This window comes from Balaenoptera borealis, assembly GCF_965194805.1.
Source record: "Balaenoptera borealis genome assembly, chromosome: 2".
Taxonomy (NCBI): domain Eukaryota; kingdom Metazoa; phylum Chordata; class Mammalia; order Artiodactyla; family Balaenopteridae; genus Balaenoptera; species Balaenoptera borealis.
In genome coordinates this window covers 158,913,276-158,930,004 of record NC_138867.1, presented here as the reverse complement: position 1 = coordinate 158,930,004, position 16,729 = coordinate 158,913,276, and positions in this window count along the sequence as shown.

Here is a 16,729-nt window from a genome sequence, read left to right as displayed (position 1 = left end):
TGGTGAGGACAGATTAGGTCATAAATGACAGTGGCTTCCATCTTGGGGACTGGCTGGCTGTCTTTGACTACTTACTCTGGGGGAAGCAAAAGGTCATGTTGTAGGCATGCCTATGGAGAGCCCCATGTGGCAAGGAATCCAACAGCCAGTGAGGAGCACCCAGTGAAGAACATGACTACCTACAATAAATCATGTCGGTGAACTTGGAAGCTTCCAAGTTCAGAGCCTACAGCCCCAGTTGAGTCTTCAGATGACTGCAGCCCCAGCTAACCACTTCATTACAACTCATGAGAAATCCTGAATCAGAACCACTTGGCTAAGATGCTTCTGGATTCCTGACTCTCAAACACTGTGAGGTAATAAATGTTGGTTGTTTTATGCTGTTAAATTCTGAGGTAATTTGTTATATGGCAATAGCTAACTAATATACTCTCTATAATGAGAGGGTTTTTTTTTTTGACATTAGCATGGTCTAATTTCCTTTAGAGCTGTTCTAATTTTCCATCGGACCCAGCCCTCTTTTCTTTGCATAAGTCTGTTGAATGTGGGACTGCCTACCAGTGAGTCTGTGTGAAATAATATATGTTCCAGGTGTGTTCCATGCTTAAATCAATGGGCATTAATTTTCTAACTTTTGAATCAAAAGATTATTTCATTAACTTTCCTATCTGTTTTCTAACATCTATGTTTAAGGCTATAGATTTTCCTCTAAGTGCCACTTTAGCTACAATCTGTATCTTTCAGTAATAATATCTTCATATTCATTGTAAGTATTTAGTAATGTTCATTATAATTTCCTCTTTGACAAATTATTTACAAGGGCTCTTTTTTAGTTTCTAAATGTGTATTTTATTGGTTTCGAATTTTATTGCATTGTGGTTAGAGGATTATCTCTGTAATATTGATTCTTTAGTATTTGTTGAGGCTTCTTTTGGGCTTGATATCTGCTAAATGTTTGCAAATATTCCATGTGAGTATGAAATACATACATATTCTGTTTGTTGGATACAAGGTTCTATATATGTTCATCAGCTCAAGCTTGCATGTGTCTTTACTGGTCAAATCTTCCATATGTTCTTAATTTTTTCTTTTTTGGTCTTTCCATTTCCAATAGGTATTTAAAAATCTCCATTATGATCATAAGCTTGTCAATTTCCAACTAAATCTCTAAGGTTTTTTTTTTTCTTGGTTGAGCAAATGCATATTCATTTATTTAAATTTGACTCTGTTAAAAATCATTACTGAAGGACACATGGTTAAGCATTATGTTAAACAGAAGCCCAGAAAAAGATTGGGATTTGTTATGGGGGGGAAACCTCACTCCCCAAATCTTCTGGGATGAGTACACATCATTTCCTTATATCTAAATCTCCTTATTCAGAGATCAACTTCTTCACCTGCTTCTCACCCCAGCCCCAATGTCACAGAAATAAATGCTCATTGACTGGAATTACATAATCATTAATATTTGGAACAGTGATCTAGAGGCCAAAAAAGATGATGGATAATCATTGTGTTATTAATAGTGATTTTTACACAAAACAACAAGAAAATTCAGTTAATGAAAAACCCCATTGCCCAGGTGTTCTGGTTTCCCATGAATGTACCACACAACAGTGAAGAACAAATTTGTTTAACAAAAATAATGCTAGGTCCTAGATATTGGTCACTTACTTTTAGCAAGATTCTATACAACAAAATCCAGTCTAATAATGAATAGATTTGGCAAAGTCATTTAATGCTTACTTAAGTAAAACCAGACTCAATATTATTACTACGGTGATTTTATTATTATTACTCCTACTGTTGTACCCAACAATAATAATGATCAATTCTTAGGATTTCATTTACTGAACATACTTTATTGCTAAAATTACTTTCAGTTCTAGGTGAGTCAAGCCCCTCATGTCCTTCCTCTACTCCAAGACTACAATATAAGCTCCATGAGGCAGGTGTTGGTCTTCGTTTTCTATTACTGTATCTCCAACATCTAGAGCTGTGAGTGCTGAACACGTGTCAGTTAAAGATCTGGATGGTTGAAGGTTTAAACATGCATCTTACCTGGACCACTTGTGCCCAGTTTTAAAGGCTGCATGTGTGGCAGTTGTTTTGACAGCTCTTGGTAAAGGAATGACCTGGCATGCATTTCCCTATGTCACGTGTCTCACTGCAGCATCCGTGAGAGTCCAGGGCTGGAGAGGACAAGAGAAAACAGCAAAGGCTGTTTCAAGTAAAGAAAGTGAAGCTCTAATTATCTTGAAACAAGTCTTCCAACAGTGAACAAATGGTGATTATCCCCAAATAAGAGGCCTCCTCTCCAGGTCTCTAATTTACAGGACCCATAACATAATCCGGTTTCTTCAGGGTCCTTGAAAAGAGGCTTTGTTCACCTGGGTGACCTAACCCTAAGGGAAGGGAACAGAGGAATGAGGCAAACCATTATGAATCAAAGAACCAAAGCAGGAGAGGAAAACTGGACAGTGTCTGGAATTAAGCACAGGCGTCATTCTCCCTGGATCACTAGCATCCTCAGAGCCTGGCTGTTGGCCTCGGGGGCAAGCCTCCTCTTCCCTTGGAGCCCACCGACTGGCTGCCTTGCTCATTCAATATACCTGTCAGGCAACTGGCCTGATGCTGGTGGCCCCCAGCTAGCTCACAGTCTGCTCAAGGGGGAGAATGGACACAAAGATTAATTTTATTTTTATTTATTTACTTATTTTTTCAAAGATTGATTTTAAAAAGTAATTTCAACTCTTCAGTCTATAAGCACTTCTTGAGCATAGAAAATCATGATAAGGGGCCTGGATTCCAGACTCAGACAGAACTAGGCTCCTCCAAACCTGTCTCTGCTGGCCTGCCACCTTGGAGAAGTAATTCACCTTTCTGTGCCTCCATTTCTGAGTTTTAATACAGGGAGAATAATAGAAGCAATCTCATGGTGATGGTGTAAAGATTTAAGAGTTGGTGCTGGTAACCCCTTTAGCTTAGTGCCCAGCACATAATTGTAAATGGTGGGTCCAGGCTGAGTTATCCAGCCAACTGTCTCTGTCTAGATACCAGTTCAATACTTCCTTGGCTCTTTAAGGGGCCCATGTGGAAGGAAAGTGGAGGAAAAGAGGATCCCTGCTCCTTCTCCTGTAGAATTTTCATGGAACCTACGAACCCTTTGGACCATTCAATGAAGTTTCTGAGCTCCCACCAACTGAATGCCAAGTAATATCCACTGTAGAGGCTTTTACCCAAGGATGTAAAGATCAGCTGGCCAGAGACAAAGGATTAGAATGAATAGCAAAGGCTTTGAAGACAGGCAGATGAAGGATCTAATCCCAACTCTGTACTTTACCATATATGCCACCTTGGGCTACATAATATACCTTTCAGAGCCTCAATTTTCTCATTTGTAGAATGGGATGATGATATTTATCTCTTGGTTTGGTAAGACTTGAACAAGCTAATGGTTGCAAGTTGCCCAGGATGATCTCTGATACAGAATAAGTGGTCAATGAATGGATATCTTACCTTAAGATATAAAGAGATACAAACATAATTCCAAATCAAGTTTTGTTTTACAAGAAGTAGGAGCATACAGGATTCCTAGCCTATAGGAAAGCGGTCTTTTACTTGTCATTTGTAGCCCAGGTGCCCTAGCACATAATAAGGGTTAGTAAGCATTTACCCAGTCAACAGTTGGCTCACCTAGTAACTTGGGCCTACCCAACTCCTCCCTGGGCCTCGGTTTCCCAACTTGCAGCAGGGTGGTGACCTCTATAAGGACTCTTCAGTTCCAAGTGACTTTGCTCTAGTGACTTGACTGATCTGTAGCTGTGTGGATGCACGTAACCATGGTGTGACTATTAGAAAATTCAACACCAGAACCTTCTCTCACAGCTCCAAAACAGAGAGCAGTTCATATTCTCCTGAAATGCAGATCTTACTGCTGATAGCAACTAGATTCTAAATGGAGTCTTCTAGACCCAAATTCTTTATAGAATGCTCCAGGGGAAATGGTTGTGATATACCTGAACAGGGGGTGGAGTGGGCATGTGAGGATCTGTTAGAATTTTGTAAAATGCAAATCAGACTGTCAGTGTCTAAGCTCCCAAATCAAGTTGCAACAGCTTCCAACACTCCCTTTCTGGCTCTCATCTCCCAGGCTCCCTAACTATGACTGTGACACGATAATTCAGTGGCAACTGCCACCAAACTTATCAGAGAACTTAGCAACAGGGGGCCTTTCCGAAAGACAGATGATGATGGCCCTTCTCTCCTACCTCTTGTGGCACGCGCAGTACCATACATCCTACATGCTGACAGAGCCCATGCTGCACTCTGTTTCTTTAAGTCCTCCTGGAATCTCCTACGACTGGGCCATGGGATTCATGAGGCACCTGTTAAGTGCTTGGCACTAATGAGTAGTGTCAATATGAAGAGGTGGGGAAATAAGCCTAACTCCCCAAAATCTAGAAAGTGGCATACTATGGTGAAAAATAGATGAGGAATGTTAGAGGGGAATGTGAGTTCCATCTTGGCTCCTGTCTCAGCTCCTGCTGCTATAACAAAATACCATAGACTGGGTGGCTTAAACAGCAGAATTTATTTCTCACAGTTCTGGAGGCTGGAAGTCTAAGATCAAGATGCTGGCTGATTTCATTCCTGGTGAGAGCTCTCTTCCGGGCTTGCAGACAGCCGTCTTCTTGCTGTGTCATCACTTGATGGCAAGAGAGAGAACACATTCTTCAGTCTCTTCTTCTAAGGGCACTAATCCCATCATGAGAACCCCACCTTCATGGCTTAATTACCCCCTACAGTCCTCAGTTGCAAACACCATCATCTTGGGAGTTAGGGCTTTGGTGTATGAATTGGGGGCGGGGTGCACAATTCAGTCCATAGCAGCTCCTAATTTAATCCCTGCCCACATTCTCCCCACTTTCATTTCATTCTCCTGGCTACCCAGAGAAATTTTTTAAACTCATTCCCCAGTTTAAAACCCATCAGGACTCTACTACCTTTAGGATCAAGTGCAAATTCCTTAGCCTGGCCCATAAGGCCCTCCATAATCTGCCCACCCGTGACCCCCCAGCCTCCTCTCTGAATACCACCCTCCCGAGCTCACAGCCCAGACCCTCTTTCAACTTCCACGTCTGTGTGACCTGCTTAGGTTGCCTGTTCTCCCCATCCCACCTCTTATCACATGTCCCTACGGTGACTTACTTCATTGCCTGTTTTCTCCACCAGACAAGGAGATCCTTAAGGCCAAGGGACTGGTCTCATTCATTATCAGAGCCTCAGCACCTAGTAAAGGGCCAAGTTCATGGTGATGCTTAATAAATCATTGTTGAATGAATGAATAAAATGTGGTCCTGAGCAGGTTACTTAACCTCTCTCTGGGCCCCAGATTCTTCTTCTGTAAAACGAGAACTGTGGTGAGGATGAAATGAGGGGATGGATTCAAGCCACCAGCCCCATGCCTGACACACGACATCCTTTTTGTCCTAAGTTCTCATTGGAAAGGCCAGACTCACACATGTGACATGAATGCAAGACAGCATAAAGCTGGAGATCATATAATCTAGTCACGAAGAGGTTTAGGGAAGGTTTTCTGGGGTTGGTTGAACCTGTAGGAGGCAAACCCAATACTGGTGTCTATTGGATTACTACCCCACGTCATTTCTCATATTTAATATTTTTTTATTATGGCAAATTATACAGAAAGTTTACCATTTTAGCCCTTGGTACAGTTCAGTGGTATTAAGTACATTCACATTGTTGTGCAACCATCACCACCATCCATCTCCAGAGCTTTTTCATCTTCTCAAATGGAAACTCTGTCCTCATTCAACAATAACTCCCCATCCCCCTCTCCCCCAGCCCCTGGTAACCACCATTCCACTGTCTGTCTCTATGAATTTCACTACTCTAGGTACCTCATGTAAGTGAAATCATACAATATTTGTCTTTTTTTTTTTTTTTTTAAATTAGTTAATTAATTAATTAATTAATTTTTGGCTGTGTTGGGTCTTCGTTTCTGTGTGAGGGCTTTCTCTAGTTGCGGCAAGCGGGAGCCACTCTTCATCACGGTGTGCGGGCCTCTCACTGTCACGGCCTCTCTTGTTGTGGAGCACAGGCTCCAGACGCTCAGGCTCAGTAGTTGTGGCTCACGGGCCTAGTTGCTCCGCGGCATGTGGGATCTTCCCAGACCAGGGCTCGAACCCGTGTCCCCTGCATTGGCAGGCGGATTCTCAACCACTGCACCACCAGGGAAGCCCCAATATTTGTCTTTTTATCACTAGCTTATTTCACTTAGAATGATGTCCTCGAAGTTTATCCATATTGTAGCATGTGGCAGAATGTCCTTCCTTTTTAAAAACTGAGTAATATTCCATTGTATGTATATACCACGTTTTGTTTATCCATTTATCCATCAATGGACATTTGGGTTGCTTCCAGTTTTGGCTTTTGGCTTTTGTGCATAATGCTGTCATGAACATGGGTGTACAAATATCTTTTTGAGAACGTGCTTTCAATTCTTTTGGGAGTATACCCAAGAGTGGAATTACTGGATCATATGGCAAGTCTATATTTAATTTTTTGAGGAACCATTATACTGCTTTCCACAGCAGCTACACCATTTTACATCTCCACCAGCAATGCACAAGGGTTCCAATTTCTCCACAAGTTCACAAACATTTGTTATTTTCGTCTTTTGGTTTTAGAACAGCCATCCTAAGTGCATCTCCCAAATGTTAAAACATTACTTCAGCAGTCCTCAAAACCACTGTCTCAATTCACCCAGCAAGTATTCCTTTAGAACTTCCAATGCATGGACACCATTGTAGTTGGGATAAAGTAGTGAACAAACAAATTCCCTTTGCTTGGGAAGCTGACATTCTCACTGAGAGAGAGAACATTAGCAAATCTGAACAAATAACATGTCAGATGTTGGTATGTTCTTTGAAGAACAATAAATCCCAGGACAAGGGGACAGCATGACCACAGGATGGGGGAGGAGGAGAGGGCATAGGATTTTAGATTTGTTTGTAATGAAAGCCTGACTCTCTGAAAGACTGGTTTTTAACTCCCTTTGAGAATTAATGAAACTGAAGCTTGGAGGGGATATGTGACTTGGCAAGTTTGGGCAGCGAGGGTGGGAATTCAGCGTCAGATGTGCCTTCGAGACAACTCAGTGAACTGCACACCTATGATTTGTGGACTTCTATGTATGTGTGTTATTCTTCCAAAAAAAGTTTAAAAATTACCGTGTGCTCGACTTCAGAATTCGTTATCTTCAAGGACACCACCCTGTTGTTAATCGAGAGGAATTAAGGAAGTGATGTTTGGGGTTCAATAGGCAGAAAGATTGAAATCAAAATAGTTTGGCATCACTGGGTGACTCAGTGAACGGCTTCCTGGAAGGGAGCCATGGGTGGGTCTGCAGTGAACTTGGCTATTCCCTTTGATTGCCTGCTGGGCCGTGTCCAGGGTCCAGCTCCTTGCCATAACTGCTGAGTCCAGCAAAAGAAATCTTGTTCTCACAGACCACTCAGGAGACTGCAAACGGCGAAGGGCTTTCCCCCTCTCTCCAATCCCACTCCCAGCTGGCATATCTGGCCCCATATCACTGGGCAAACCCAGGGGAGACACGGTTTCCTGAAGAGATGAATCATTGTTAGGGCTGTGAGGTTACCAGCGGGGTCAAGGCAGTCACTCAGAAGTTGCAATAAAGTTTGGAATCTGAAATAAAGACCTCCTCGTGCTCAGGAAATCGAATGGCTGCCCACAAAGGTGTCTGCAGACAAACTCTCTGCGGGTCACCAGCCCGTGCAGGCGATGACCAAATGACTGGTTCTCTAAAGCACTTCTGGCTGCTGCAAATGATTTACCAGGGGGTCCCCAAGGTTCACGTCCCACTGAAAGATTGACACAGCGACAGAGGCAGATGTCTAGATAAGATCTCGTGGTTGGGATTGGCGCAGGAGCAGGGACAAAATATTTAGGAGCCTTTCCTCATGGTAGAGCCAAGTGGAGGGTCAGACTATACTTGTTCATTCATTCAGGAAGGCTTATTTGTACCAACTATGTGCCAGACACAGAATACAATATTGCAGAAGATACTGTCCTCAAGCTCAGGGGCCCACACCTTCCAGAAGGGGGGGTGTCAACGTGTTCACGGGCCCCTGTAACAGTGGGACAAATATTACACTGGAGGGAAGCATTTGGGGGGCTGGGGACACAAGAGATGTCTTGGGTGTACGTGAGGCGTGGAAGCAAGGTGTCCCAGCAGAGGTGAGGTCTGGGGTAAGTTTGGAGGAAACATTACTTTCAAGACACCATGACATGAGCTCTTGGTGCGTTTGGTAGGGAGGATGGAGAGGGGTGGAGAAAAACAGGGCCCCAAACATGGAAAGCTGCGACGCCAGGCTGAAGATGAGACAGGAGAGCCCTGTGAGTGTGGAAGTGACACGGTGAGATTAATGTTTTAGGGTGATTGATGCCAAGGGTGGATGGAGGGGAAGAGACTGGAGTCAGGGAGACCAGAGAGGAGGCTGGTCCAGGAGGGGTCCAGGGGCTTGAATGGTGGGAACAGAGATGGATGAAGAGATAAGGAATTTGAAGAGCTATAGTTGACATTCCTCGATAATGACTGAGAGGAGACCACGATGTGTGGGGAGTCGGCAATGCCACCTTTGGAACCTGGAGGAGGAGTGGCTTTGGGGAAAGCGGATGCTGAACCTGGGTATGGACACCTGGATGACAGGTGAGGCCTGTTTGCAGCAGCAGGATGATATTGTGTGTCATGGAGCTGACATTCAGGGGCCTGTGACAGTCAAGAGATGGGGCACCGGTGGGGACCCAGCACCTGTGCTTGAAATGACCACATCATTACGGCATGGGGATGAACGAGACGTTACAAAGCCAAGTGCGATTAAGGTGAGATCTGATTTGCGTTTCTTCTCCCGCGATCTGGACCGTGTTTTCATGACCTAGAGAGAGAGAGGAGCATCCTAAGGATACAGACTTCCTGCTTCCCTTGGGCATGGAAAGGGTAAGGTAGCTGTACCTGCCTGTTCCCATGTCAGGTTCCCTCACTGAACTCTTTGCCAGTCAAGAAGCATGTCTGTTTCACCGCTGAATCCAGAGCACATGACAATACCTGCACTGGGTAGGAACGCCATAAACACCTGCTGAATGAACCAATGGATGAGGGTGGAGCATCCAGAAGGGAGGCTGGTGGATACGTGGACCTACTCCCGACATCAGGAGAAAACCCTGGAGTTATGAGTGCGGGAGTCATCAGCATACAGTGGTCAGCACCCAGTACGTGTATATGAAATCAAATCTGCTCTGAATTCTTCCTGCAGATTTCTGGCCATGAGGGTGTCTGCCTGTTTACAGCATCCCGTCCTCTCCCTACAAGGCCATGCCTTCCCTCTGGCATTGGCCGGCACTGGACTTCTCCTAAAGGTAAAATCTGATCCCAGTTCCCTTGAGACAACAGATGAGTTTTTATGTCTCTTGCTTCTCCCCAGAAAGGCAACATCAAGTGGAGAAAAGGACATAGATTTTGGAGGTGAGCAGATGTGGGCTGGGACCTGGCTCCACCGCCACCAGCTAAGTCTTTGAATAGGTGTATTTACCACTCTGAGCCTTGGATCTTCTCCTTATAGAATGGGGATATGAATGATCACCTGTAGGCTTGGTAGCAAAGTGGGGAAGCATGCAGGGTCTGGAGTAGATGGTCCTTCCTCGACCTCAGGCAAGAGACTCCTAGCTCTGTGTTGGCTTCCTCAGTGGGAACGTTAACAGCAGCACCTTCATTGGTTATTATGAGATTTTGATGAGTCTGTGCCCCACCCCTAGTCAATATCACTACTTGTCAGCTACTGTTACCATTTAGACCATTTAATGGGATTATATATGTAGATTCCATGGTACTTAGTAAGTGCCCAATAAATCATAGAATTCCCTCCTAATTATTAATGGTGAATGTTATCTCCTGATATAATTTACTGTCCACTCCCTTCACCAACACACCTAACCGTACAAGAATTTATTAGTGCATGCCAAGGCTGTTGGAAAATTTAGAAGCCAAATTACTGCGGAATGTGGAAGGCTGCTCGGAACAGTGGAATATGCAGTAAACTTGGGGTGGGAGGAGCTGAATTCAAATCCCAATTCCACAACATCCTCCCTTCAAGATGCTTATCCTCTCACTTAAGGAGTTTTGCCCCTCTGAGGTGTTAGTCTCCTCATCTGTTAAATGGGGATAGTAATTCTTACCCCATAAAATGGTACAGGATGGTATAGACCTGGTTCTCCTGAAACAGACTGAGATGGAGGACTCTTAGAGCACAAGGCATTTGTGCTCTAAAGATCAATGCCTTTGAAAGGAAGAGGATGCAGCAGTCTAGGGTACAGGGAGAGGACACACTGTGATTCAGGTCTGGCAGAGCCTTGGTCAGCATAGCAGGGGCTTGAGATGAGGACGGTCCAGTGTTCTGAGTCAGCACGCCTAGGTCTTCACTCCCCTGCCCTGGTCAGTCACCATGGACACAGAGGGGAAGGGTGTGACCTCGGGTCAGACCCTGAACAAGCCGACAGCAGGGGATCTGCTGACCACCCTCCCCACAACCGGGCAGCAAGTCCTGCCTTGAAGGGGGATCTGGGTGGCGCCTCTCCTTGTCCACCACCCGAGGCGAGCTCTTGGCACAGGGTAGGTATCAGTTAAGGTCAGTGAATCTTAATCTACATGGATTGTGTTTTGGGGAATATTAGCAACTGATATCACCCTTTAGAGCCCAAAAGCTATTAAAACCATTGTCTGTTTATTCCCTAGTGAGTTTCAGCAGAAGACCTATTAATGATCTCCATTCCCACATCCAAGTACATCTCCCCCTGGAAGATGTGGTTTTATGCCCTGGCTTACGTGCCAGAGAAGCTGTGTTCCACCCACTCCTGGTCTCTGTTGGGCCCTGACGGTTTCAGTGGTCAAACCCTTCTTGGTAACAAACAACCTGGAATAAACCATGGAAGAGGGCGATGTGGAGTATCCCTTCACCCTAATCTCCACCACCACCACCACTACACAACCACCACACCACAAACTCCACAACATCCCACCCCAAATGAACCAGTGCCCCCAAGTCAAAAAACACATCATTCTAAACTCACACCTCAAGCACGCCCACCCAACCTATAATCCCCCAAACAGGCCTAGTGTGGGGTTCATCAAAAATATTAACTTTTTTCAAGAACAGTTTGGGTTTGAGAAAACCCCAAGCCAATTTTGCCAAACCATTCGAATTATTTGGTTCATGCATAATTTCAAGGAAATTCAATCCATGTGTCACAGATTTGTTTGCCATTAGATCCTCAGAGCAGTGCCATTCAAGGAACATTTTCTATCTTCAACGCTGTATCTGATGCAGATGCTTTCTAGACAACACAGAGTAGCAGTTCTTCTATTTTGGAGGGGGTGGTAGAACTGGGAATCATCCTTTTAGAAAAAGCACATGCATGTCAAACTCTGGATCTAATTCCAAAAGGCTTACAGGCTTTCCCAAAGCCAGCTGAAGAGGCCAAACTCTAGAAGCCAGGGTTTGGAGAACAATATTTGTCTTAGAAAACCAAGGGGGAAATCATAGGAAAACGAGGTTTGAATTGTCATCCCACTGCTGATGAGGTGCACTACCCCAATCATAAAACACCTCTGCACCCACCTGCTCCCCCAGGGTCTCTGAGGTTGTTTCCTCATTTTTTAATTATGGCTAATAATACACTGTACAGCTACTGTGAGGATTAAATACAGTAATGACCACCGTAGAGTGATGTATGTTCATCAGTCAGGATTGGGAACATCCAACTCACATCAGAACATTTATGACTCTTCACTGCTGGGACATCACCTGGTCAGCTCTCTTGGATCTGAATATCCGCCAGACTCCTCGTTCACACTTTTGGAAGTCAGTTCCCCGGGTCACTCCTGAAAATGTCTGACCTCATCAATCATGTATTTTAAAAATAATATAACTTAGATTTTCTTATTATGAATGTAATATCTGTTCCTTTTAGAAACAAAAATGACAAGAGATAAAAACTATCCAGCAGAAATTGAAAGTCTTCTACCGTTCTACCACCCAAAGAAACTGTTTATATTTTGATATATTTATAACGGGTGATATCAAGGCAAATATATCCTCCAAGTTTCCCTACTAGGCTCTGTGTCCAAATGAGGTCACATTCACTAAATTAACTGTCAGTTCCTCCATCTGCCAGGCTCCCTCAGTTATCCCAGGGAGCCCCAGGGGGGTCTCATGTGAGCTCAAGATTAGAGCTCTCATGTTCTGCTATCCTGTGCCCACCACTCTGTGCCCTATTGAAAAACATCTCTAGGGCAGTGCCCACCTTGGTCACTGCTCTCCATATCAATGTCCACTGAGACAATGGTGACATCTGGGCCAAAAGCCCACCTCCTGATGCCCTTGAGAAAACCAAAGGGATCCTGAGTTTCCAGATCCTTCTCTAGACCTGGGCCAGGGTACTGGGCAAAGAAGTGGGAAATGTTCTCTCCTCCACCCCTTGTCCCAACTTGCCATCTGGGGCTGCCACTGACATGCCGAAGGTCACACAGAGTCCTTGAACACAGCTTTTTCAGCTTCTGCCTGAGGTCCCCTGTCTCACGAGAGCCCATGGGGCTGGCCAGGGGGCCGCAGGTACCTTGCTGCCTGCCCCATGCCCCTCCCCCAATTTATTTCCCAAATCTCCTCTTTTTTTTTTTTTTTTAATTAATTTTATTTATTTATTTATTTTTGGCTGTGTTGGGTCTTCGTTTCTGTGCGAGGGCTTTCTCTAGTTGTGGCAAGCGGGGGCCACTCTTCATCACGGTGCGCGGGCCTCTCACTATCGCGGCCTTTCTTGTTGCGGAACACAGGCTCCAGACGCGCAGGCTCAGTAGTTGTGGCTCACGGGCCCAGCTGCTCCGCGGCATGTGGGATCTTCCCGGACCAGGGCTCGAACCCGCGTCCCCTGCATTGGCAGGCAGATTCTCAACCACTGTGCCACCGGGAAGTCCCCGAATCTCCTCTTTGATGTTTCCTTTTCTCCACTGAGATAAACATGCCATTAGACACTTGTTTAATGAGTTCGTTGAACACACAGAGACATGTCTAGGGGTTTGGGCTCAGCTGGGACACACGGGCTTTTTATGAAATCGGAATCGTATTTCATATGCACATTTCTTCCTGTTATCAAAAAGTCTTCTAAAACATGATTTTTTAATTTGTTGCTTAGTATAGTTGTATCTAGTTCCTTTACCACAATTTATTTAAGCAATATCGTACTTTTGGATTTTCAGGGCTTTTTTTGTGTGTTTATAAAAAGGGTTGCAATAAATGCGTTTTGTATATCTATGTTTTCATGCGGGCATTCAAGAGTCCAGTAGTTTCACCAGCTCTCTCTGGGACTGGCAAGACATGTATCTTCCACATGGGTTGGCTTTCTAATTCAAAAGTGGGGTTTTTCCAAGGTCTCTTCCACTTTTCCAACTCTTAAAATGAAAATCAGATGTCTTTAAAGCTCTTTTAACAAAATTTTATCTAAGAAGGAAAGACATGCCCTCAATGAATTGTCTGGTCAAGCCCTTATAACAAGGATTGCAAACTAGTGGCCCTTTGGCTGAATCTGGCTCAGAAATTGGTTTTGTTTGGACAAGATTACCCTTTGAAGTTAGATTTGAATCCTTTAGCCATGCACGCTCCAGTCTGCCCCATCACCACCACGCCCCCATGTTTTACATTGTCTTTCCATTATGTTACAGGACTTGGCTCCCAAAGTCTTTTGAGTTGCCTGCCCCTACTTTATATCTCAGCCAATTACTCTTGTCTTTCTCATTTAGACATCTAATTAATTAACAATTAATCAAGCTGATCAGGTGTTTATCGAACCCTCCTATGTGCTGACTTCTGTGTGTGGTGCTGAGGACGCAGCTGTGAACAGCAGATCTGGGATCTCATGGAGTTTATATACAGGAGGGAAAGCCAGACAATTAACACACAGACACACATATGCCTCAACAAACAAGAAAACATTGGGTAATGGTAAGGGCTGTGATGAAAATAAAGCAGGGTGACATGCTAGAAAAACATGGAGAGGGGTGTGTGCCTTTAGAAAGGGAGCTTAGGGAGGGCTTCTCTAAGGATGTGACATGTAAATTGGGACCTGAATGATGAGAAGGAGCCAGCTAGTGAAAACCTACAGCAGTGATTCTCAAACTTTGGTGACCATCACACTCACCTGAGGGCTGGTTAAAGCAAAGACTCTGGGTCCCACCTTCAGAGTTTCAGAGTTGGCAGGTCTGGGGTGGGACCTGAAAATGTGTATTTCTAACAAGGTCCCAAGTGATGCTGACGTTGATGGTCCAGAGACCACACTTTGAGAACTACTGGACTAGAGAAAGTGTGTTCTCAGTAAAAGGAACAGTTGGTGCACAAGGTCTAAGGTACAAATGGGCCCAGTGAGTTGAGAGAATAGATGGAAGGTGGGTGTGGCTGGAACATGGTGGGCAGCAGGGAAAGAGGCGTGGTCAGAACACTGGGCAGCGGGCAGAGCCAAGAGGTCACTGGAGGCCGGGGTAAGGTAATGAGTTTGGATTTTATTCTAAGTGCAAAAAAAACCCTTTGGAGAAGTTTAAACAGTGAGTGCTATGTTCTGTAGAATGGGGAGAATAGTAGTACCAGCTTCATAAGGTTGTTCTGAGGATTAAAAGAGTCAATGCATGTAGAGTGTTTATAACAATGCTTAGGACATAGAGAGTGCTCAGTAAAAGTTAGGTATCATCACCACTATCATTCACATCACCACCACTGTCATCACCACCATCTCCATCACCACCACCATCATCATCATCACCACCATCTCCATCACCACCACCATCATCATCATCACCACCACCTCCATCACCACCACCATCATCATCATCACCACCATCTCCATCACCACCACCAACATCATCATCACCATCTCCATCACCACCACTGTCATCACCACCATCTTCATCACTGCCATCATTATTATCACCACTACCATCATCATCACCACCATCTCCATCACCACCACCATCATCATCATCACCATCATTATCATCAGCATCAGCACCACCACCACCAGATGGTGACCCATCTGATGCATGATTCAGGAAGGATAACTTTGCCACTGTGTAGATAATAGAAGATGAGGTGAGGGTGGAATCAGGGAGACAAGTCAGAACTATTCCAGTTTTTCAGGTGAGAGATGATGGTGGCCAGGAAGGTGGCAGTGGAGACAGAAAACTGGACACATTCAGGATGTTTTGGAGGTGGAGCCAAGTGGACTTGCTAAGGAATTAGATGTTCTGGTTGGGGACAAGTGATGGAAATCAGACTGAAGGATGACCCCTTCTCCCCTAGGAATGTGGCAGGCTCTTGGGATATACAAAAATAGCATAGATAGGTGAAGCTTCAAGCTCCACCATCCTCCATTCCCTTCCCTCCTCTCCCTGTAATGCATCTCTTTTCCCCATGGGCCCTAGTCTCTCAACGATGGATTATACCAAAAAAAAAAAAAAAAAAAAAGACACCCAGAATTGCTGGAGATGAGGAAGACTGGACCCAAAGCCTCACTTTCCCAAACCAGCACATTACCTTTCCCTGGGGCCACACACCCTGTCAAAGGCACACGTAGAAACTCTGTTCTTGTTCCTCTCTTGTTTTCAAGCAGCACAGAGTCAGGCTCCTGGGGATGTGAGCAGGAGACAGGTTTACCAGGCCCACAAGCAGGTCCAGCAGGTGGTTTGCCAGGCCCACCACCGGGTTCCCTAGGTGGTGCAGCACAGAATGGCAGGAGCCCTTGCTCATGCAGGGACTATTACCAGCCTGCCTGAAAAACAGAGACAAACTTGGGGGGTTCTCTTTGCTCTTGCCAGCGATGCCCCAGAGAACATCCTTGTACCTGTTTCCTTGAGCATGCAGGCTGGTGCTTCTCTATGGTAGGTACTTAAAAGAGGAATTACTAGGCTACAGGGTGTGCCCATTTTTTATTTTCTACCTCTGAATGTTTTCCCGCAATCGCTGGCCATTGTCACCTTAGCAACAGCCCAGATTCCATCAGCACTAGGAGAATTCTGGGAGGTAGCAACCCGGGTGATGGCTTCTCCGGCAAAGGATGTACACTCTCGTTTCAAAGGCTCTCTGATGGGATGCTGGGTTCCTGATCATTCCCTAGAGAGACTCTGGCTTTAGCATCACTTAGGCCCAGTCCCTCTTCTACCTGGCTGGGTGATCCTAGATTGCTCCTTAACCCCCAAGAGCTTGGTTCTCTCTCCTGTAAAATGCGGATGGGAATCACTAGATCTGAGCTCCAGAGGGGCTGGAATGAGATCATGTGTGTAAAGAAATCATCAAAAGGTCAGGCACAGAGGAGACAATAGATTCTTCCTGCAAACTCTTAGGGAGGGCCTCCAGGGTAGCAGGCCCAATGCTAGGCATTGGGACCACAGCAGTTGCCAGGACTCCAAGGCCCCTCCTTTTATGGTCTTTATACTCTGGGCAGCTGCCTTTTCTTGCCTGCTAACAAGGTCAGTTAAGCATCATTTTGATGGGTTTTGATACCATCTTGCCTCCTCCCAGCTTGCACTCCCAATGAATGAGTGTGTGACTTCATATGAGCTTTGAAGAATATCTCTACAGAAAACTCTCAT